Below are 24,180 nucleotides of genomic sequence, written 5' to 3' on the forward strand. Positions count from 1 at the left end.
AGATCGGAGGCTGGGATGACGGGAGGAGGGGAGTGGTGTCGGGGAAGGGGGGGGGAACCTGGGCAGCGGCCGGCCTCTGTGGCTTCAGGGCTCGGAGAGCGAGAGGGAGGGTGGCCAAGAGAGTGAGTTGGTGCCGCCGCCTGCCTGAGGAGAGAGGAGGGGTCCCGCCTGCCGGCGCCCTTCGCGGGCCGAGAGCGCTAGGCACCCACGAACCTCTGAGGCCTCCCGGCCCCTGGGGACCCCGCCCCGCCGCCGCCGGCCGGCCGGCCCGCGGCCTCTCTTCCCTTTGTGAGCGCCCCCTTCCCAGGGGTGGTGGTGGTGGTGGCAGAGGGTTGTGCGTGGGCCTGCCCGCCGAGGGGCCGCGGCGGGGGACCGACAGGGCCTCGGCTGTGTGAGGACGAGAGGCGGCCGAGGCCCGGGCCGGTTCCCCCGAAGCGGCGGCGGCGGCTCCTGGCACTTCCCCGCGCCATCTTAGCTGAGCCCCAGCGCTGAGGGCGCCTCCTCGACCCCGGTCGTCCCCTCGCTCCCCCCCGCCCCCCCGCCCCTTGTCGCAGAGCTTGGGCTGGGCGGCTCGTCGGGGCTCCGGGGGGGCGGGGGGGGCAGCGGTGTGTCGCCAGGCCCCCTCCTCCTCCTCGCTCCTCGCCTTCCAGCGTAGCGGCTCCCGCGGCGCGGTAGGGGGCTGTGCCTGCCTGCTCCGCCCCGACCTGTCGGCGAAAGGGTAAGGGCACCTCGGCTTTGGGTGCGGGAGACCGGGAGGGGGCGGGGAGACTGGGCCCACCGTGGCCTCTGGGCGGAAGGAGGGCGGTGGGAGTGGGTGGGGGAGGGAGACGAGGAGGGTCTGTGATTCCGTGGGTGGGGTGGAGGAGGCGGCGAGGTGGACGCCCTCCGGCTTCGAGGGGCCCGAGCCCTTCCATTCCTCTGTCCAGAGGGTCACCGGAAGGGGTGGTGGAAGGGGGTGCCTCCAGGAAGGTGTGGCCCTCCGTGGGAGACGGGGTGGATGTTCACCCCGATTTAAAAGGCGCGAGGCCCCTTTCCCTTCTGGTCCCTCTGCTCCTCCCTCTCCTTTGTAGTGTGTGTATTCTCGGGAAGGGAGACTGTTCTGGGGAGCCTGCTGGGTGGATTCCAGTCGTCCCCCCACCCCCACCCCACCCCCAGGAAATGTACACCCCTCTTCTGTTAGGGGTGATGGGAAGCGTTTTTCTCCCCTAACCCTTTCCCCTACCCCTTCGTTAGTCTGCTGCAGTGCTGCAGAAGTCCAAGGCAGTTTCTTCAGACACAGGCCCGTGTGTACCCTGAAGGGAGGGGGAGCAGGAGAGGGAAGTCATGGCGCTTCCCTTGGAAAGGTTACTCTTTTCCTTTGGTTTTAAATCGATAACAGTACCGCCTGGATACTCTTCCCCTGAGATCTGCCCCTGGGAAGTAGGTCCGTTCCTGCTGTTCTTGTCTGCGGGGAGAGTGATGAGGCCTCTCCAGAAGGGACCCTGCCGTGGCAGAACAGTTTTCATGTCTCTCGCTCTCTCTCTCAAACACTGGGTTGACATTTTTGTGTGGGCATCTTGGGTTTTCATTAGGATTCAAATAAGATAACTTTGTATCCCCCCTACTCCCTTATTTTCTTCCTATGACTGACTTTGTAGTTTTTGGAGAATCATTAAAGATCATTGCATACAGACAGGCAGTCTGATGGACATTCCTCTCTGGGCTCTGAATTTTTAGGGTTAATGCTATTTTGTATAACACTGAAACTGGAAAACTTTGAAAAGGGTTACAAATCTTTCTGTAGCAAATGCTTTGTTAAGGAAATGAAAAAAAATAAACACTGTAATTTGCTTAACTATGCTATGATAGCATCTATATTTGTAGTCAATAAGTTGTTTTTTCACTTCTTTTGCTTCATGTCATATTGGTTTAAGACAAATCTTGTCTGGTTTACAGTAGTATTGTTGGTTGCGTCCTTTAGTAGAGTAGAAATAAGAAAAATAAATATTTTGACATTCTGGAAGTGTGTTCCAAGTGTATTTTGTTACCAAAGAGTAGTCTTGAAGTCTACTGTTGATACTTTTTTCTTTAGTATATAAATTTACTGATGAAGTGATTTCAAAATGTTCCATATTGAATATTTACAGAATTAAATAATTATTTCACAAAGCAATGAAGATAACTAAAATATCCTATATAATAAAAGCCTAATATGCAAATTGGCCCCTCCACTGGGAGTTCCACCAGGGAGTTCGACCAGGGGGCCGGCCGGCCAGCCAACCGCCTGGGGCCCATCCCCCTGGTTGGCCCTGCCCCTGCTGGTGGCAGGCATCTGGGGGAAGGGAGGCCCCAGCCAGCAGCTGGCAGCCACTAGGGACCCTACCCGTGTACTGATTTCATGCACTGGGCTTCTAGTATACATATAGACATGAGTTGTCTTGATATTTTACTATTTGGTATTTGGTATTTAAGCTTCACTTAGTGGGTGACTTATTTTTAAAGACTTTCAAACACCATCTACATTTAATGTCCATAAGAGCTTTTGTTGTATTTTTTATTTGTTTGTTTTTGAAACCTGTTTTAAGACAGGGATTTAAAGATGTTAGTAGTAGGTGGTTAGACACCAATTTAGTTTCTGTCATCTTTATGATTTTAAGATGGGGAGACACATAAATGGTCTGTTAAATTAGATTTATTATTTTTCCTCAGAAAATGGAATTTTGCTTTCTTTATTCTTTTTATTTTTATCTGGGTTTATTTTAACTTCCTTTGTTGTTTTGTTAATCCACACCTGAGGTTATTTTTTTTCATTACTTTTTAGAGAGAGTGGGTGGGGTGGGGGAGAGAGAGAGACATCAACGTGAGAGAGACACATTGACTGGTTGCCTCCCAAACGAGGGTGAGGAGCAGGGAGCGAACCAGATTATGTGCCCCGGACCTGGAATGGAACCCAAGACCCTGTGCATAGGCCAGTGATGGCAAACCTTTTGAGCTCAGCGTGTCAGCATTTTGAAAAACCCTAACTTAACTCTGGTGCCGTGTCACATATAGAAATTTTTTGATATTTGCAACCGTAGTAAAACAAAGACTTATATTTTTTATATTTATTTTATATATTTAAATGCCATTTAACAAAGAAAAATCAACCAAAAAAATGAGTTCGCATGTCACTTCTGACATGCGTGTCATAGGTTCGCCATCACTGGCATAGGCTGATGCTCTAACCACTCATCACACCAGCCAGGGCTAGAGTTATTTTAACAGCACTTCCCATAAATCTTTATTTCATGGCACAAAGCTGCATGTTGTGGTGTGTAGAGTTTCCCCCTACATAGCAAATTATTCCATTAAGTCTAATTCTCTGTTATGGTTTGTTGTTGATAATTCATATATACTAGCATGAATAAATGCAAACATACTGCTTAGTAAAGAGTGACTTTTTAACTTGGAATGATGCAAGCAGAGAGGATTTATTAATAAATGCTACAAAATGTAAGTAAGTGCACAGGATATAGGTAAACTACTTGATATAGTTCAGCATGCTAGAACTAAAAGAGGTACTTTTTAGGACAACTAAAAAGAAACCCTGTTTTCTGTCGCTGGTGGTAATTGTGCAAAAAGTGGTAAAAGTATGTTCATAATCAATTTGATAAATTCATTATTAAGGAAAAACTGCCAGAGGGTTATTTCAGCCGACTTCTGATGCCACTGTCAGAAAGAATACTGAGAGCTCTTAGACTGGGTTGGTTAATTTCTGATTAGTATGGTACTTCTGTTACTAAATAGTTCATCTACAAAATGGCAGTGTACATCACTTCCTGTTCTTTCACAACTGGCCCTTTCTCTAGATTCCCTTTTAATGACTTAATTTTTGGCATTCTGATTCTGATTTGTTAATTTGGTTATAATTATCATTCTGGTGTGTTTTTTTCCCCCGTGACTGATTTGTATATTAAAGTCAGTTAATTTTTCACCTGGGCAGAGTGGCTTAGTTGGTTGAGCATCATCCTGTGCACCAAAAGGTTGCCAGTTTGATTCCCAGTCAGGGCACATACCTGGGGTTGCTGGTTTGATCCCCAGTTGGGTACCTTATGGAAAGCAAATTATTGGATGTTTCTCTCCCTCTGCCTTCCCCCCTCCAGGCATGTCCTTGGTGAGGATTTAAAACAAAAGTCAGTTAAGTTTTCCATTGTTTCTGTTTTTGGTTTTCAATAGTCTCTATTACTTAAAATAACTATACTCATACTAATTTAATCTTTTTGAAATTAAGAGCTTTTTTGTATATATTAGTTAAAGGCTGCTGTTCAGTTCAGGATCATATTTGAATGAATCTCTTCCAAAAGTGTTATTTCTGTAATAAAGTCTTGCATAAAATTGGGATTGTTCATTAAACAGAGTGCCAGTGTATGTTCATCTGCCTTTAGGTTTCTGTGCTTGTTTATGGCTGGATTATTTTTTAATTTCAAATTCTAAAATATAAGTGAAAAAGATACGGATCTGTAGTATTTCATTCCATCCCATTGTTGGATCAAAGTATCATAGTTTTTAGTAATAAAAATTAATGTTTAATTTCATTAAAGATGTCTAATTTCTTCTAAATGTCAACATGAATTCAAAAGTTGGGTGGATGGACTAGAAATAATTTTCAGTTGGGATGTAATCTGTCAACATTTGGTAACAATTATTTCTATGTCAGTCTCTTCCATTTGTACTAGAAGCAGACTTTTTGTTCTGAAAAACAGTCTAAGGCTGCATCTTCTTACCTAGTAGAAAAATAAGTGACCTATAAAAGGTGTAAAGGTTTTTCAAAATATAAGTACCTGGCATGTAAATAAGGTAAGTAAAAGTACAAGTTACTGAGTACTTTGCATAATATATATATAGCTGTTAAAAATGCCGTGTCAGGCCCTAACCGGTTTGGCTCAGTGGATAGAGCATCGGCCTGTTGACTGAAAGGTCCCAGGTTTGATTCCGGTCAAGGGCATGTACCTTGGTTGCGGGCACATCCCCAGTAGGAGGTGTACAGGAAGCAACTGATCGATGATTCTCTCTCATCAATGTTTCTAACTCTCTATCCCTCTCTCTTCCTCTCTCTAAAAAAATCAATAAAATATATTTTAAAAGAAAATGCCGTGTCAGCCCTAGCTGGCTTGGCTCAGTGGATAGAGCGTTAGCCTGCGGACTGCAGAGTCCCAGGTTCGATTCTGGCCAGGGGCACATGCCTAGGTTGTGGGCTCAATCCCCAGTGGGGGGCTTGCAGGAGGCAGCCATCAGTAACTCTCTCATCATTGATGTTTCTATCTTTCTCTCATTCTCCCTTCCTCTCTGAAATCAATAAAGAAATATATTTTTTAAAAATGCCGGTGTCAGATAGCTATATTTAATTGGCCTCTAACTTATCTTTAAAACTGAGAAGGGGCTAATTTTTCCTTTTGATAAAATTATTCAATACTAGAGGCCCGGTGCACAAAATTCGTGCATTCAGGGGTGTGGGGGGTCCCTCAGCCTGGCCTGCGCCCTCTCGTAGTCCAGGAGTCCTTGGGGGATGTCTGGTTGACGGCTTAGGCCCGCTCCCCATGGGAAGCGGGCCTAAGCCATCAGTCGGACATCCTTAGTGCTGCCACGGAGGCAGGAGAGGCTCCTGCCTCTGCTGCTGCGCTTGCCAGCCATGAGCCCAGCTTCTGGCTGAGCAGTGCCCCACCCCCACCCCCCGTGGGAGTGCACTGACCACCAGGGGACAGCTCCTGCGTTGAGCATCTGCCCCCTGATGGTCAGTGCATGTCATAGTGACCGGTTGTTCCGCTGTTTGGTCGATGTGCATATTAGCCTTTTATTATATAGGATGATAGTGTTGTACAGATTTAGAAGTAGATTAATCACTTCATTCAGAAATATATTCAAAGTTTAGTTTCTGAGAAAAACATCCTTCCTATATAATAAAAGCCTAATATGCAAATTGTCCTCTCGGGTGGTCGTTTGACTGGGAGACTGGGAGTTCGACCGCTTGCTATGAAGTGCGCTGACGACCAGCGGTGTGAAACATGGTGGGCGTCAGCGACATGGCGCTGGCAGCAGGCGGCAGTGAAGGTTTTGAGAGCAGGACCATGGCGGGATGATGAAGCAGGTGAGCGGGCGGCACCAGGCCAAGGCGGGTGCGAGCGGTCGGGGCCAGGCCCTGACTGATCGCCCCACCAACGGTGACCAGTGGCAGGGGGTGGGGCCGCCACCCGGCTCCTAGGTGCTGAGGGAGTCAGGTGGGGGGCCCAGCCCCGATCAATCGCCCCGCAGGTGGGATGGTAGAGCAGGTGAGGGGGTGGAGCAGGCCATGGCAGGGTGCCAGGCAGAGCTGTGAGTCTGGGGGTGCAAGCTGGGACTGAGAGCCTAGGGGTGCGAGCTGGGGCCCGACCCCCGAGGGACCCCACCTGTGCATGAATTGGTGCACTGGGCCTCTAGTTACAAATAATAGAATGGAACAAAATCTGATTTTCAGCCACCAATAATAATAAAACTGGCACTTAATATCTTAATTTCACCATTTATTAGCTGTGTAACTTGTTTGTGTAACTTTTTAAGCCTTACTTTCCCAATCTATAAAATGAAGGTAGTATCGACTTTACAAGGTTGTTAGGTTTAAATGGGATAACCCTTGTTAAGTACTTAACATATTGCCTGATACATGTTAAGCACTCATTAAGTTTTTGGCTACCACACACTAGCTGCTTATGAAATGCTTACAAATGAATACAGAGGATTTAATATTTAAGAATGAATTGCATTCCATAATTTTGATTTGAAGTTGGATTTATACATTTGGAGTTCAATACATATATTTGAAAAGAAATGGTTAGAATTTCTAACCAAGGATAGCTTACAAACTTTCTGAACCTGTAATGTACTATTATGTAGTTCTACAAGAGATTTTCTTTTTCCTGTGCTGTATCTAAAGCCCATCCTAAAGAACAAATTTCCTTTTCTTTTGGCACTTCATTTGTTTATTTAAGGCTCAGTTGGTGTATCACTCTTTTACTGCCTGGAGCTCTTTTCACCATCCCTAGTTTTTTTTTTTTAAAGTTTTTAGTTTTTTGTTTGTTTTTTTTAAAATATATTTTATTGATCTTTTACAGAGAGGAAGGGAGAGGGACAGAGAGTTAGAAACATCGATGAGAGAGAAACATCGATCAGCTGCCTCCTGCACACTCCCCACTGGGGATGTGCCCGCAACCCAGGTACATGCCCTTGACCGGAATGGAACCTGGGACCATTCAGTCCCCAGGCCGACACTCTATCCACTGAGCCAAACTGGTTTCGGCATCCCTAGTTTTGAAAGCATGCAAAGTACTCATGCTTTCGTAAGCATTTATTTATTTATTTTTAAGGTATTCTTTGTAGGTGTGTCTTCACCTTGAAAGTTCTTTATATTCCACAATTTATTAATTCAACAAGTATTAAGTGATGATTATGTGCTAGTAATATATAGTCCCTGCTCTGGAGGAATTGTCTTCTCATTCTTTCCACCTTCTGATTAGTTTTCTCAAACTAGATATTCATAGTAGAACAAGGACCTTCCTATCGTTGTCAGTTCCTATAAGCCAGTGCTTTTCAAACTTTAGGTTGTGACCCATTAGTGCAGTGGTTCTCAACCTTCTGGCCCTTTAAATACAGTTCCTCATGTTGTGACCCAACCATAAAATTTTTTTCGTTGCTACTTCATAACTGTAATGTTGCTACTGTTATGAATCGTAATGTAAATATCTGATATGCAGGATGGTTTTAGGGGACTCCTGTGAAAGGGTAGTTCAACTGCCAAAGGGGTCACTACCCTCAGGTTGAGAACCACTGCATTAGTGGCTTGTGAATTCAATTTAGTGAGTCACAGTAACAGTTGTTAAAAATGAAAAGTAATCTATATATATAAAAAGCCAGTGACCTTAATGACCGTAACGACCAGTTGCTATGAGGCCCACAGTGGCCAGCAAATTGGCCGATCAGGGGGTGGGGCCTGCCAGCCAACCTCATGGCCCTTCCCCACTGCTGGCTTGCCCCTGATAGGACCTCCCACCCTGATCAAGAGCGGGCCACCGGCCAAACTACCCCTTTCTTCCCCCCGGCCAGCCCTGCCCCCGATCAGCGTGCTTCACCAAGATAGGCCTGCAGCCCCTCCCCCTGGCCGGCCTGCCCCTGATCACGCACTCCCCCCACCCCAGTAGGGGGTGGGGCTGGGCAGCCAACCTCCTGCAGCCCCTCCCCCTGTCTGGCCACACCCCTGAAGGGCCCCCACCATTCTGATCGGCCCCCCATCCCAATAGGGGGCGGGGCCGTCCCGCCAACTTCCTGCAGCCCCTCCCCCCACCCAGCCCCATCCCTGACTGGCCCCCTACCCCATCGGTCAGGGCTGGCCAGCCAACCACCCACAGCCCCTCCCCATGGCCAGCCCCGCCCCTAGTTGGGCCCCCAACCCTAATTAGGGGGCAGGCCAGCTGGCCAACCTCCCACCATCTCCTCCTCCCTACAGGCCCAGCCCTGATCTGCCCCGATTGGGGCTGGGCTGGCCGGACCCCACCCGTGCATGAATTTGTGCACTGGGCCTCTAGTGGGAAATATCAGAGTGTGGTGTGTAAGTAAGGGTAAGCATTGTATGGGAAACTTTTTTTTCTATATTTTTATGTGCTCTGGGTACCCAGTTAAATTTTTTTGAAATTTCTTTTTTAATTCATCCTTTTTACTTCTAATCTCATGTCTTCGAATATGCTTGTTTGTTTTTTCTTTTATTTTAACAACCCTACTTTCAATCTCTAATTGCCAGTCTGGTTTGGTAGTTATGTTGTGCATATTTACCTTTCCTAAGCTTGCAGGGTACTGAGGACTCTGTCTAAAAGATCCTGGACAAGGTATCCGTAGTTTTGCTCATGATGGTAACTTCTGAGTTTTTTGTTTTTTTATTTGGGAACGTGTCATCGTGTATGTAGTGCCACATCCTATGTGTGTAAGTGCAGTTTCTCATGAATTGCAGAATTTATTTTAAAAAAGAAGATGATTTATTTGTAACATTAAGAATATACTTTTTATTTTTATCCAGTAGATTTAATTTTTAAAATGTTAATTGCAATATGTTGTGCCGAAACCGGTTTGGCTCAGTGTAAATGTGTTAAGTAAATATAATAAGTATATAGTTGATCCTTGAGTGACGTGAAAGTTAAGGGTGCTGACCTCCTGCATAGTGGAAAACTCACATATAAGTTTTGACTGCCCCAAAATTTAAGTTGTCCCTTGGTATCCGCAGGGCATTGGTTCCAGGACCCTCTAAGGGTACCAAAATCCTGAAGTCCCCTATATAAAATGGTGTAGATCAATGCATACAGTTGGCCTTCTGCATCTGTGGACACTCCCAACAACAGATCCAAAACAGAAGAGGTACTTATTGAAAAAAGTTTATGTATAAATGGACCCTTGCAGTTTAAACCTGTGTTGTTCAAGGGTCAACTGTATTTTTAAAATTTCAGTGTGTAGTAGTTATGAGTCTCTAGTTTGTATTTTGGATTGATTTCTAATTTATTCTCACTGAGACTGAGAAAGAGGTTTCAGAAAAAGTGGATGAACAGCATTACTAAACAAGGCCAGGGTTTTCCTTTTTTATACTTGCGAATTTAGTGTTACTCAGAATTGGAAAATCTTTGTCTCTTTGCCAAAAGCATACATATCCTTGATTGTAAAGACTATAAAGTTACTAATTAACCTATATTGAACTTGATGAGAAAACGTTACTCTTCATTGTGGCACAGAAACTCTGTTCGTTATGTGTTATAGTATTTAAAATACTAGAGTCCCGGTGCATGAAATCATGCACGGATAGGGTCCCTAGACTTGGCCGGTGATCAGGGCCGATCAGGTTCCCCACTTCCCTGCCTCCTCCTTCCCTCGCTCCCTCAGCGCCTTCCACCGCCACTGGTTGCCCTTAATGTTCTGCGCTGCCCCCAGTGGTCAGCGCACATCACAGCAAGCGATCGAACTCCCGAGGGGACAATTTGCAAATTATCCTTTTATTATATAGGATAGTGTTTAAGTAATTTCATGCTGTGTACATGGTTGATGATGATTGTGTTTTATCAGGACCATCACATTATAGGAGTTCTGTATTTTAGTTGGTTTGTTTTAAAAGGGTTCTGAGTCCCAGAGGTACAATATAATGTGCCTCACTTTCAGATTCTTTGATATATATATAGTTGTTAGAGCTGATAATTTTTCTGTTATCTAGAAAAGCACAAATAATTTGAAAAAAAAAGTAATGGAAAGATCCTTTTATCTTCAGTTTAGGTACAGACAGATAAAATATTTTTGTGTATTACATACAAATGTTCATATTATGTATGAATGTTCATTTCTCTAAGTAATGCTATAAGACTTTAATCAATAGCAAAAGGATTTTAAGAAGAAAAAGATGTGAAAATTTTCTAGTTAGGAAAGAAATGTTCTATAGTAGAGGAACTTGATTGCTAGCAATAGAAAGTACAATAAGCCCTCGATTTTTCGAACCTCCATTTAACGGACAAAATTCCCAGTCTGTGTGTCATGTGGAAATTAGCACCCTGTTAATTTTAAAACGCTTTTAACTAAGATTTGCTTATAATTAAATTAGCAAGTTATTTTTTGTTATTAATTCACTGTTTAAAATTGTGGCAAATATGCACATAACATAAATAAAATGTATCATTTTAACCACTTTAAGTATACAATATAGTGGTGTTAAGTACATTCAGTGTTGTATAACCATTGCCACTATTCATATCCAGAACTTTTTTTTAACATATATTTTTATTGATTTAAAAGAGGAAGGGAGAGGAAGAGAGAGATAGAAACATTAATGATGAGAGAGAATCATCCATTGGTCGGCTGCCTCCTGCACACCGCCCTCTGGGGATCAAGCCCGAAACCTGGGCATATGCCCTGACCAAGAATTGAACCATGACCTCCTGGTTTATAGGTCAAAGCTCAACCACTGAGCCAGGCTGGCCAGGCTCCAGAACTTTTTTTATCATCCCAAACAGAAACTATACATCCACCAAACAATATCTGTCATTTTTTCCCCCTCTTCCCAGCCCTTGGTAACCTCTATTCTACTTTCTGTCTCTGAATTTATCTATTCTAGGTACCACACATAAGTGGAATCATACAGTATAGGGCATGGCAAAAGTAGGTTTACAGTTGTGAGTACACGAAACAGAGTTTATTCTTGCATTATTATTTATTAAATAGTGTATTATTTTTCTTACAAAAATCTGTAAATTTACTTTTGCCCTACCCTGTATTTGTCCTTTTGTGACTAGCTAATCTCACTTAGCATCCTGTTTTCATGTCTTATTCGTATTGTTACATGTCTCAAGAATTTCGTTCCTTTTTAAAGACTGAATAATATTCCATTGTTTGTAAATATCACATGTTTATCCATTCATCTTTTGATAGACATTTGAGTTGTTTATACCTTTTGGCTATTGTGAATAATGCTGCTATGGACATTGGCGTATAAGTATCTCTTTGAGCCCTGCATTCAATTCTTTTGGGTATATTCTGAGGGCTATTACAGTATTCTTAACCTTAGTATTTGCATGATATATCTTTCTTACTATTAATCTATTTTTGTCTTTATATTTAAAGTGAGTTTCTTATTGACAGCTTTCTAAAATTGACTTTTTAAAAAGGGTCTTGCTTTTCTGTTTTTTAATACATTCTCTTTGTATTTTATTTGGAGTCTTCTTAGACCATTTACATTTAATGAAAATAACAATATGGTTGGGTTTAAATGTTCCTTTTTGCTATTCATTTTCTATTTGTCCCATCTTTTGGCAGTTCCTGTGTCCTTCCCTATCTTTGTTTGGCTTGAGTATATTTATTTATTCAATTTTATCTCCATTGTTGGTTTAATAGGCCATAGTTTTTTTATAATAAGTCTCTTTAACTTGTCACATTTCACCTTCAAATAATATTATACCACTTCACATATAATGTAAGAAGCTTCCAATGGCATTCTTCTGTTTTCCACTCTAATCCTTTGAACTAGTGTTGTCAAACATTGTCCTTGTATATATGTTAAAAACTCTAGATTACATTGTTGTCATTTTTGCTTTAAACAATTTATTATATTTTAAAAATAATTAAATTATTTTTAAAGTTTTTAATATTTATAACATTATTTATGATTTCTACTATTCTTCATTCCTTTGTGAAGATCCCAGTTTCTATTTAGTAACTTTTTCTTTGGGATTGAGGATCTTGCTTTAACATTTCTTGTTATCTACAACTCCATTTGACCTTATTATTCAGATTTCACCAATTTTACCTACACTCCTTTGTGTGTGAGCTTGTTAGGTATATTTAGTTCTATGCAGTTTTATCACATGTGTAGATTAGTATGACAACTATCATAGTCAAGATACAGAATAGTTCCATTATAAGGATTACTTGTCTATCCTTTATTGTCACAGCCACCTCTTTTTCTTACCCACCCAACTCTTAGAAACCATGCACTCATCTGTTCTTTTTTTTTTTTTTACAGAGAGTGGGCTACTCCACAGAGCAGCCTTTCTTTCTTGGGATTTACTTTTTCTTTTTGTAAAATATATTTTTATTGATTTCAGAGAGGAAGAGAGAGGGATAGAAACATCAATGATGAGAGAGAATCATTGATCAGTTGCCTCCTGTGCGCCCCTTAGTGGGGGGTCGAGCCCACAATGCAGGCATGTTCCCTTGACCGGAATGGAACCTGGGACCCTTCTGTCCACAGGCCAACACTCCATCCAGTGAGCCAAACCGGCTAGGGCAACTGGGCTTTTTCTGGGTATTCCAGTTCCCTTTTACATCCCAAAGATGTGCACATTCAGTTAATTTAGATTTTTAGTTCCAGTTCTGTTATTGATTGTAACCTTAGGCAAGCCACTCAACCCTTCAGGCCCTCATCCATGACATGGATGACTTAAAGATATATAAGGTACCTTTGATCTTTAATTATCTGAGTCTGTTTATATATGTCAAACATTGTGCTCTTTAAGAAGAAAAAGATTTGTCTTTTCAAATCCCTTTTTTTATTTTTGAAGGAAATAAATCTAAGATCAACTCAATACACCAGATTTTGTTGATAGTAAAATAATTCAATTTTTTCTTGTATTTTTACTTCATTATTAAAAGAAAGCTATGTTGAGATTTGGAAAACTCACAAGTGCTTATCTTCCATTTGAACAAAAAAATGACAAAGAGTCAGGATTTGTGTTTTGACTCATTCTGTCTCTAAATATTAGTTAATTTGTTGTCTATTCAGTTGTGTGATGATTGGAAGGAAAGCCATAAACCATGTATATTGCTAAACTGGGATATCTGTCTTTTCTTTTGATAATAGTAGGGAGGGCAGAAAGCTTAGAAATGTAACTGAAAAGTGGATCTTTATATAGTGGAATTTATAATGGGGAGAATTGAGAGCAGGTTGTGTCTTAAAGAATCCAAAGTAGTTCATATTTTGCTTATTAGTTCTTCTTAGCTTTGGGCATGATTTGGTATAGGCCAATTTGTGTATATTTTAAATTGTTGCCTCTTTCACTTTTAAGCTAGGTCTAGGGAGAATATCATATTGGAAATAATCTTAAGACAGTTGTATTTTATCTCTCAGATTCTCCTATCCAGAAATTATTGAACAAAACCTGCCAGTAGTCTCAGCTTATAACCAACTTTGATTTAATAGTAGATTCAATTAAATAGCTTTGTTACTTTAAAAAAATGTTTTTATTGATTTTAGAGAGAGAGGAAGGGGAAGAAAGAGAGAGAGAAACAGAAACAGAAACATAGATTGGCTGCTCCTCACGCCCCCTACTGGGGACTGAGCTCACAACCTGGGCATGTGCTCTGACTGGGAATCGGAACAGGTGATGACCTTTTGGTGCATGGGATAATGCTCAATCAGTTGAACCATACAGCCAATGCAGCTTTGTTACTTTTAAGGACATAGATGTGTAATATTTGATTGATCATTATGTTATTCATTTTTTTTAAAATTTACATTCAATAATTGTGTTAGCTTTCATTATTCTACTCCAGTGACTCTCAACCTCTGGCTTACCAGAAAAAGCTGCCTATTAAAATAAATTGCAGATTCCTGTGGCACGCTTTGAGAAATTCATATTTAGGTTTGATGAGGGGCCCAGGAGTATGCATGTTAAACACACACACACACACAATTAATTGTGCCTGGAAGAAGAGTTGGGTGGGGAAAGTTAAGGTATAGTAGAAATCTGGCCCTGTTACTTACTAGCTGTGTTATAGTGAGCAAATTGCTTAATTTCTCTGAGCCTCAAATATAATTTGAGTTTTCCACTAGAGACGATAACCAGAAATTGAAAAAAGGAGAGGAGTTTGGCATGAAGTGCTTACTGGTTATGTTCTGTGTTCTTAACATTTCATTTAACCCTCCTCAAATCCCCGTGACAGGTATCATTTCCTCTACTTTAGAGATGGGAAAGCTGAGGTCAGAGCGATTAAGTTACTTGCCCAACAAGTTAACTGCCAGCAGTTAGTATGTTGGCAGATCCAGTTTGGGGACTTAGATAATCTGATTCCAGAACTTGTGCTCTTAGTTACTGTGTGTTCAAGACTCTGTGGAAAGAGGAGCATGATGATAAACTTGAGAGGTCTGTGTCTTCAGAGCACAGGAAATTGGAAGGAGATGAGGCTAACAAGATGGGTAGGGTCAGACCATGTAATTCCCTTGAACATTATGTTAAGGATTTTTGTTTCAGCCAAAGTACAGTGTAAAGGCATGGAATACTTAAATAGAGGGGATGACATAATTGGGTTTGCATTTTGAAAGGTCACTCTGGTTGTAGTAGATCAAATGGATTGGAGGGGGCGGGGCCAAGAGTGGATGCAGTGGCACCCTTTTGGAGGCTGTTATAGTAAGTAGCCCAGTGGGAGGGGGCGGGGCCAAGAGTGGATGCAGTGGCACCCTTTTGGAGGCTGTTATAGTAAGTAGCCTCCAAATAATTAATGGGGAAAGTGGGACAATTTGAGAAAGATTTAGGAGAAATCTACAAGAGTTGGTAATGGATTGGGTTATGAATGAAGGAATAGAGGGTATCAAAGGTAACTCAGGTTCTGAATTGCTGAAGTGGATACACTTTATTTTATATAAGACACTCAGAAAGATGAGGTTGAATGACTAGATAATGTTATTAGAAGTGCCTTTAAGATATCCAAGAGATGTCAAATACATATAATTTTATAGTACCATTGAACTTTCTGTGTGGTAAATAAATGGGCTGCCCATTCTTTTGTCCCTTTTAACAGCTGGTGAGTACTTTTCCAGGGCTTTATTACAGTTGTTATCTCTTGAGTTACTGGTAATAAAAAATAATGTAAATAGAGTTTGACTCTTAGTTATTATAGCTAGTAAAAGAATGTGAAAGGATTCTTCAATCTAGAAAGTAAATAAGGAAAAGTATGTTAGGATAGTTCTTCTTTGGAGAATGGCAGAACTGAGAATATATGCTGGGGAAAACACTAGTAAAAAGAGGACAAAAAGGGCTAATCTAAATATAAAATAACAATTTAAAAGTCATTCAACAAACATTTGTTTTGGTTGGTTATGTGATACTCTCAGGTTTTGTGAAGGCGCTCCAGAACTTTATAATCTATACTAGATGCCCAGTGCACGAATTCGAGGGTGGGGTCCCTCGGCCTGGCCGGCGATTGGGGCCGATCAAGGGTGGGGGGGGACGCCCGGACTATGGGAGGTTGGCTGGCAGCAGGAGGTTGGCTGTGGGAGCGCACTGACCACCAGGGGGCAACTTCTGCATTGAGCATCTACCCCTTGGTGGTCAGTGTGCATCATAGCAACTGGTTGACCGGTTGTTTGGTCGCTTAGGCTTTTATATATATAGACTAGAGGCCCGGTGCACGAAATTCATGCACTCGGGCGGGGGGGTCCCCTTAGCCCGGTCTACGCCCTCTCGCAGTCCGGGAGCCCCGCAATCAATCGCCTGCAGAGGGAGGCCCCGCCCACCTGCTGCAGCACCACAGGCCGGGCAGCCCCCCTATTGATCACCCTGCAGTAGGTGGCCTGGGCCTCCTCCCTCTGTGGGTTGATCATGGGGTGATGGCGGGGGCCCCCCGACCAATCGCATCACACCCGCCTTGGCTGGCCTGGCGCCAGTGCGTGTCATAGTATGGTTGTCTGGACATCTGGACTGCCATTCTGCTGTTCGGCCGTTTGGTCGATTTGCATATTACACTTCTATTATTATAGATAGCCTGGGGGCGTAAGGCATGTAAACAACTAGAATATATAGAAAAATAAATATTAAAATAGAGCCCAGCCAGCATGGCTCAGTGGTTGAGCATTGACCTATGAACTAGGAAGTCACAGTTTGGATCCTGGTCAAGGCACATGCCCAGGTTGCCAGCTCTATCCCAAGTGTGGGACTTGCGGTAGGCAACTGAGCAGTGATTCTCGCTTATCATTGATATTTCTATCTTTCTCTCCCTCTCCTTCTTCTCTGAAGTCAATAAAAATATATGGGGGGAAAAAAGGAATTTCCTACCCTAATTTGTACTTAATAAATATTAATGGAAAAATCAGAAAAACAATATGAAAGATGAATTGGAGAGAATTAAACTAGAAACAGTCCAGATAGGAGGTTAATGCATTAGTTTAGGTAAGATATAATTAAAGCCTGAACTATGGATAGAGGAAGAGATTCTAGTCTGTTGGATTTAAAAAATATATTTTATTGATTTTTTACAGAGAGGAAGGGAGAGGGATAGAGAGTTAGAAACATCAATGAGAGAGAAACATCAATCAGCTGCCTCCTGCACACCTCCTACTGGGGGTGTGCCCACAACCAAGGTACATGCCCTTGACTGGAATCGAACCTGGGACCCTTCAGTCCGCAGGCCGACACTCTATCCACTGAGCCAAACCGGTCAGGGCTGGATTTACCATTTTATTAGATTGATGATAGAAGAGAAAAAGAGGAAGGGAAAAAATTCAAAAATCATATCTAGTTTTCTTCTCAGAGACATAAAGAATAGCGGTGCCATTATCTAGGGTGGGAAATGCAGGATGGATTTGCTGAATAGAATTGATGGGTCATATGGTAATTCTGTTTAGCTTTTTGAGGAACTGCCAAACTGTTTTCCACAAAGGCTATACCATTTTACATCCCCACCAGTAATGCACAAGTGTTCCAATTTCTTCACATCCTTGCCAACACCTGTTATTTGACTCTTTGATTATAGTCATTCTAGTGGGTGCGAAGTAATATCTCATTATTGTTTTGATTTACATTTCCTTAATGAATAATGATGTTGAGAATTTTTTCATGTGCTTATTGACCATTTGTATATTTTCTTTGGAGAAATGGCTATTCAAATCCCTTGCCCATTTAAATTTTTAAAACATTTTATTTATTTGTCAATTACCTTTGCCCATATATAATTGGGTTAACCCAATTAATAATTGATTATATATTCTAGATACTAGGCCCTTATCAAATATATGATTTGCAAATATTTGCTTCCACCTTCTTGATGAAAATATGAATGGAAAAATTAGAGAAAAAATGTTTAACTTTGATAAGTCCAATTTATCTTTTTTTAAAAAAATTATATGTGCTTTTGATGTCATATCTTAAAAACTGTTGTCTAATCCAGGGTCATGCAGATTTTTCACCTGTGTTTTCTTCCAAGAGTTTTTAAGTCCATTTTGACTTATATTTTATATGTGGTGTGAAATAGAGGTTCAAATTCATTCTTTTGAATGTAGATATCCAGTTGCCTCACCAACATTTGTTGAAAGTGTTGCTACATTTATCAGTAGTTTACTTCTTTTTATTGCTGCGAATAGTATTGCATTATGTGAATATACCACAATTTTATTATACATGTATTTGTTGGTAGACATTTGTATTTGCAGTTTGGGGTTATCTGTACTGATAAAAACCCTGGGTATAACATCACGGCCAAGCGGAAGGAAGTCAGTCCTGCAGGGATTGTCTTGGAAACGGCTGCACCCTCCCCCCAGCTGTTTCCGGGAGCTGTTTCCTGTAAGGGTGGGGTTTGAGGCAGGAACCCGCCCTCGGAGCCTGGAGGCATATCTTTATAAAGTGTGCCGCACCAGCACGGCCAAGGGTGAACCTGAGTGGGGGTGGCTGAAAGGCTTAGAAAAGACAGACAAGAGAATGAAATCTGGGTCTCAGTGGGACACTGCTTCTCTGAGAGACAGTGACCACGCCCACAGCCGTGTCTTTATTTTATAGCAGATGCCATGAGGCAAAGTAAGGGCGTGACCAAGATGTTTACAACATTCTCCTGGGTTTCAATCCTACTCAACTACATGCACCTGAACTCTATCAAGCCTACATCACTCAGGCACGTGGGGCCACATGTTTGGACCATAGGTTCAAGCTTACAACTATAGCTGTTGGCTATAATTGTGCTGGGAGGGCCCTGCCCTCCAAGCTGGGACTTGCACGTGGCAATGAGAAGACTGTGCCCTCTCATCAGTCCAAGGCTTGAACCTGTCCAAAACACTGTAGCGGCTCCCCACAATAAAGTTTTAATACATATATTAGAGGTGGTGGTGGTGGTACTGTTTTACCCACAGGAATTGCTGCAAATTTACTTCTCGGTGGAAGAACCTTTCATTCCCAATATAAATGACCAACTCCATTAAATGAAACTTCAATTTCTAGACTCGATATAAACAGTGAAGTTGCTAAAACTATTAAAAAGGCCCAACTTCTCATTATTGATGAATGCATCATGGCATCCAGTCATGCTATAAATGCCATAGACAGATTACTAAGAGAAATTATGAGTCTGAATGTTGTATTTGGTGGGAAAGTCGTCCTTCTTGGAGGGGATTTTCGACAATGTCTCAGTATTGTGCCGCATGCTATGGGATCGGCCATAGTACAAACGAGTTTAAAGTACTGTAATGTTTTGGGATGTTTCAATAAATTGTCTCTTAAAACAAATATGAGATCAGAGGATTCTGCTTATAGTGAATAGTTAGTAAAACTTGGAGATGGCAAACTTGATAGCAGTTTTCATTTAGGAATGGATATTAATGAAATCCCCTGTGAAATGATTTGTAATGGATTTATTATTGAAGCTACCTTTGGAAATAGTATATCTATAGATAATATTAAATATATATCTAAACATGAAATTCTTTGTCCAAAAAAATGAGCACATTCAAAAATTAAATTAAGAAATTTTGGAAATACTTGATGGAGATTTTCACACATATTTGAGTGATGATTCCATTGATTCAACAGATGATGCTGAAAAGGAAAATTTTGCCATCGAATTTCTTAATAGTATTACTCCTTCGGGAATGCTGTGTCATAAATTAAAATTGAAAGTGGTGCAGTCATCATGCTATTGAGAAATCTTAATAATAAATGGGGTCTTTATAGTGGTACCAAATTTAACATTAACGAAGCTGAAGTGTTAACAGGATCTGCAGAGGGAGAGGTTGTTCTGATTCCAAGAATTGATTTGTCCCTGTCTGACACCAGCCTCCCATTTAAATTAATTTGACGACAGTTTCCGGTGATGCCAGCATTTGCGATGATTATTAATAAATCACAAGGACAAACTCTAGACAGAGTAGGAATATTCCTACCTGAACCTGTTTTCACACATGGTCAGTTATATGTTGCTTTCTCTTGAGTTTGAAGAGCATGTGACATTACAGTTAAAGTTCTAAATACTTCATCACAAGGGAAATTAGTCAAGCACTCTGAAAGTGTTTTCACTCTTAATGTGGTGTACAGGGAGATATTAGAATAAGTTTAATCACTTTATCAGTCATTGTTTGCATCACTGTTGTTTTTATATCATGTTTTTGTTATTTTCATATCATGTTTTTGTTGTTTTTATGTCATGCCTCTGTTGTTATATCCTTTTGTTACTGTTTATTTATTAATAAATTTACATATTATTTTCATATACATTTTACTAATTTCCTTTCATCTCTCACACTTCTATTATAGAGAAAGGGCAAATAGCAATATTAAAATATCTCCGCTAATTCCCTTTTAATGTGCACGAATTTTGTGCACTGGGCTACTAGTTATGAATAAAGATGCTGTGTACAAATATTTTTGTGTGCCTGGTGCTTTCATTTCTTTTGAGTAAATGATAACTATTTAAGAAATTGTTCTATCATGTGTAAATGTTAATTTAACCTAATAAACTTCTTTTAAACTGTTTTCCAAAATGGTTATACCATTTTACACTCCCATCAGCAATGTAATGAGTTCCAGTTCCTCACGTTCATTTATCAAATTATGAAAATATCATGGAAAATAATACAAGAACAAATAAATAGTAATATAAGAATAAACTATGTATTTTGCATATTCACACCTATAAATCTACTTTTGTCCCACCCTATATTTTGTATAAGTAACTCTGGTATGGATTTCTTTTTTTTTTTTTTAATATATTTTATTGATTTTTCACAGAGAGGAAGGGAGAGGGATAGAGAGTTAAAAACATCGATGAGAGAGAAACATCGATCAGCTGCCTCCTGCATACCCCCTACTGGGGATGCACCCGCAACCAAGGTACATGCCCTTGACCAGAATCGAACCTGGGACCCTTCAGTCCGTAGGCCGACGCTCTATCCACTGAGCCAAACCAGTCAGGGCTGGATTTCTTAAAATGGAATTTTTGTGTGAAATGGTAAATGCATATTGAATTTGCTAGATTTTTCTGGAATTTTCTCCAGAGTTTGTACTGATTTTTTTGTTGTTGTTTTTGTTTAAATATATTTTATTGATTTTTTACAGAGAGGAAGGGAGAGGGATAGAGAGTTAGAAACATCGATGAGAGAGAAACATCGATCAGCTGCCTCCTGCACACTCCCCACTAGGGATGTGCCCGCAACCAAGGTACATGCCCTGACCGGAATCGAACCTGGGACCCTTGAGTCCGCAGGCCAATGCTCTATCCACTCAGCCAAACCGGTCAGGGCGTTTGTACTGTTTTTATATTACCACTACTAATGCATGAGAGAGCATATTTCTCTTCCACCCCACCATCAGCATGTGGTGAATTTTTGCCATTTTGATAGGTACAAAATGAAATCTTAATATAGTTTATTTTGTATTTCTCTTACTTTGAGTGCTGTTGAACAGTTTCATATATTTAATGGTTTCCTTTTTTTTTCTTTGAACTACCCATATCTCTGCCAGGTTATAGAAACTATATATTAAAGATATCAGGTTGTTGTCTTCTTTGTTTTTTCAAACATACTATGGGTACATCTTGAGTTGTGCATGTATTTAATAGTCTGTGTATTTTGATCCCTTTTGCTGATGGGCTCACTGCATCAGGATTAGATAAATTTTTAAGAACTGATACATATTAGGTTATTAACCCTTTATAAACATAAGTTTCAAAGTTTTCCCAAATTCATTTGTCTTTTTGTTTAGACTCGCAGTGGTTCTCAACCCTCTGGCCCTTTAAATACAGTTCCTCATGTTGTGACCCAACCATAAAACTATTTTCATTGCCACTTCATAACTATAATGTTGCTACTGTTATGAATCATAATGTAAATACCTGATATGCAGGATGGTCTTAGGCAACCCCTGTGAAAGGGTCGTTCGACCGCCAAAGGGGTCGCGACCCACAGGTTGAGAACTGCTGATTTAGAGTATCTTTTCCATGATTCCTCAAGTTTTCTTTTTTTATCATTAAATATATCACTTTTTCCCTATTGTTTGGGATTTGGATCATAGGCATGTTTCCTCCCTAATCACAGAGGAACTTGATCATATTTCCTTCTAGTACTTGTATAATTTCATTTTCTTAATATATCTTTATTGATTTTAGAGGAAGGGAGAGGGGTAGAGAGATAGAAACATCTATGAGAGAAACATTGATCAGCTGCCTTTTGCACACACCCTATCGGGGATTGAGCCTGCAACCCAGGCATGTGCCCTGACTGGGAATTAAATTGGTGACTTCTTGGTTCATGGGTCAGTGCTCAACCACTGAGCCGCATCAGCCGTGCTAGTTTCATTTTTTATATTTGTATTTTTGACCCATATGTAATTGATGTTCAGTTTGAGGAACAGGTATTATTTTATATATTTTTTTCCCTAAATAGCTATTGGTGTCTCCCAGCAACTCTTAATTATGTGAAATCTAATTTTTTATCATGGATTTGAGATGCAGCTTTAATCCATTTAGCAGTAATATTTATGTAATTGGTTCAGTGACTTCACTAAACATGAGACAGCTGCTTAAAAGTTACATAGGGGGCATGGGGCTGTACTTTTTATAACTATAAAATGATAAAATTTTACACATTTCTTTTCCTTTAATTATATGATAAATTCCAAGGTACACATGCGTGGATTTTTTTTAACTTTCAGATTATTGATTTATTTGTCCTATTTTTGTTATTGTACTGACGATGGTAATTTTGTGTTATCTTTTGGTATTTGGTAGAGCAAATGTTCTAATTTCCTCATTATTTCTTGTTTCTCTAATGTTTTGGATGGTGCTATCCTTATAAATTTACTCAGTCAACTATTAACTTTAATATTTTGCATATGATAGTCTTACTAGAGGCCCGGTGCATGAAATTCGTGCACGGGTAGGGTCCCTAGGCCTGGCTGGCGATCAGGGCTGATCTGTGGGGAGACCAGTGGAGTGATTGGGGGCCCCCCACTGGCACCCAAATTGGCCAGCCTGGCACCACTCGCTCACTGGCCCTGCCCCCCACCGCTGCCGCAGGTTGCCTCCCTCTGTGAGGCGACCGGTGGGGCGATCCGGTGGCTCCACACTGGCACATGCCTTGGCTGGCCTGAGGCCTGCAAGCTGGGGGCAGCTCCTGCATTGAGCGTCTGCCCTCTGGTATCAGTGCATGTCATAGTGACTGGTTATGTCAGTCATTCAGCAGTTTGGTCGATTTGCATATTAGGCTTTTATTATATAGGATGATGTTTGTCTAGTAAATAATTGTGGAAATTGGATCATTGTTAGTGGTGATATAGAGAGAATAATTATTTCTTTGTAGTTCAACAAATATTTATGTAATATTAACTGTAGAAGGCAGGGTGTAGGACAGAGAGGCAATACGAAAATGAATGAGACACATTGTGCCTACCTGTCTAAGGGAGAGAGTTAAATAATTGCAATATAATGTAGTAAATACTGCAGGATTTTTTGAAGCATGAAGGGAGAGTGACCAGCTCTTCCTACTAGAGTTAAGGTTTTATGTGGGAATTTCTTAAGCAGGTAAGAAAGGATATGGAACTTGAAAATTTTAATGTAAAATAAGGGTACAAAGTTATTAAATAAGGTCTTGAGTAACATTGAAGATTTTTTGTATAGGTAGATTATTAATTCCACTTTATATTGAATTTAGTCCAATCTCATTTTAAGAATGAGAAGTTAAGTGACTTTCCTATGGTCATATATTCTTGAAAGAACTGTAATTGAAGCACTTTGTTCCATGCAAATTCCAGAGCAGGGAAGTTGATAAAAGTATATGGTGCAGCCTTGAAAGTATGTTAGAAATGGAATACAAATAACAATTAACAGTACTGTTTTTATTGCAGTGCAGTGTTAATTTAGGGAGGTACAAAAGACATGTAAATGTGTATTATTTAGTTATGAAAGTTTTCTAGCAAGAAGTAAAATTGGTTCAGTGACTTCCTAAAAATGAGACAGCTGCTTAAAAGTTATATAGGGGGGCTCGGCCAGCATGGCTCAGTGGTTGAGCATCGACCTAAGAACCAGGAAGTCACAGTTCGATTCCCAGTCAGGGCACATGCACGGGTTGCAGACTTGATCCCCAGTGAGGGGTGTGCAGGAGGGAGCCGATCAATGATTCTCTTTCACCGATGTTTCTATCTCTCCCTCTCCCTCTCTGAATTCAATAAAAATACATTATGAAAAAAGTTATATAGGGGACATGGGGAGAATTGGCTAGAACTTAATTTTCCTTAGAAGTCTAGTGAAATCAATTTTGGAGTTTTTTTCTTTAAATTGGTGAATTTAAGCAAGTTAAAATAGCTAACACAGTGGTTCTCAACCTTGGCTGCACATTAGAATCACCTGGGAATCTTTTTAAAATCCTGATTTCTGGGCCTCATCCTCACGGAAATTCTATTTCTTTGTTACTAATGTTGTGGCCTCACC

General features: G+C 40.9%; 1 protein-coding gene across 1 annotated transcript in view; it reads left to right on the plus strand.

The window, feature by feature from the left end:
- Positions 1–568: 568 nt before the first annotated feature.
- TAOK1 (TAO kinase 1) overlaps positions 569–24,180 on the plus strand; it is a 108,300-nt gene continuing 84,688 nt past the window's right edge. Inside the window, exon 1 of the mRNA XM_006095545.3 lies at positions 569–718. The gene's annotated coding sequence lies outside the window, so the exon portion shown is untranslated. The remainder of the gene's footprint in view (positions 719–24,180) is intronic.

Source organism: Myotis lucifugus, unplaced genomic scaffold (assembly GCF_000147115.1).
Source record: "Myotis lucifugus unplaced genomic scaffold, Myoluc2.0 scaffold_157, whole genome shotgun sequence".
Lineage (NCBI taxonomy): Eukaryota > Metazoa > Chordata > Mammalia > Chiroptera > Vespertilionidae > Myotis > Myotis lucifugus.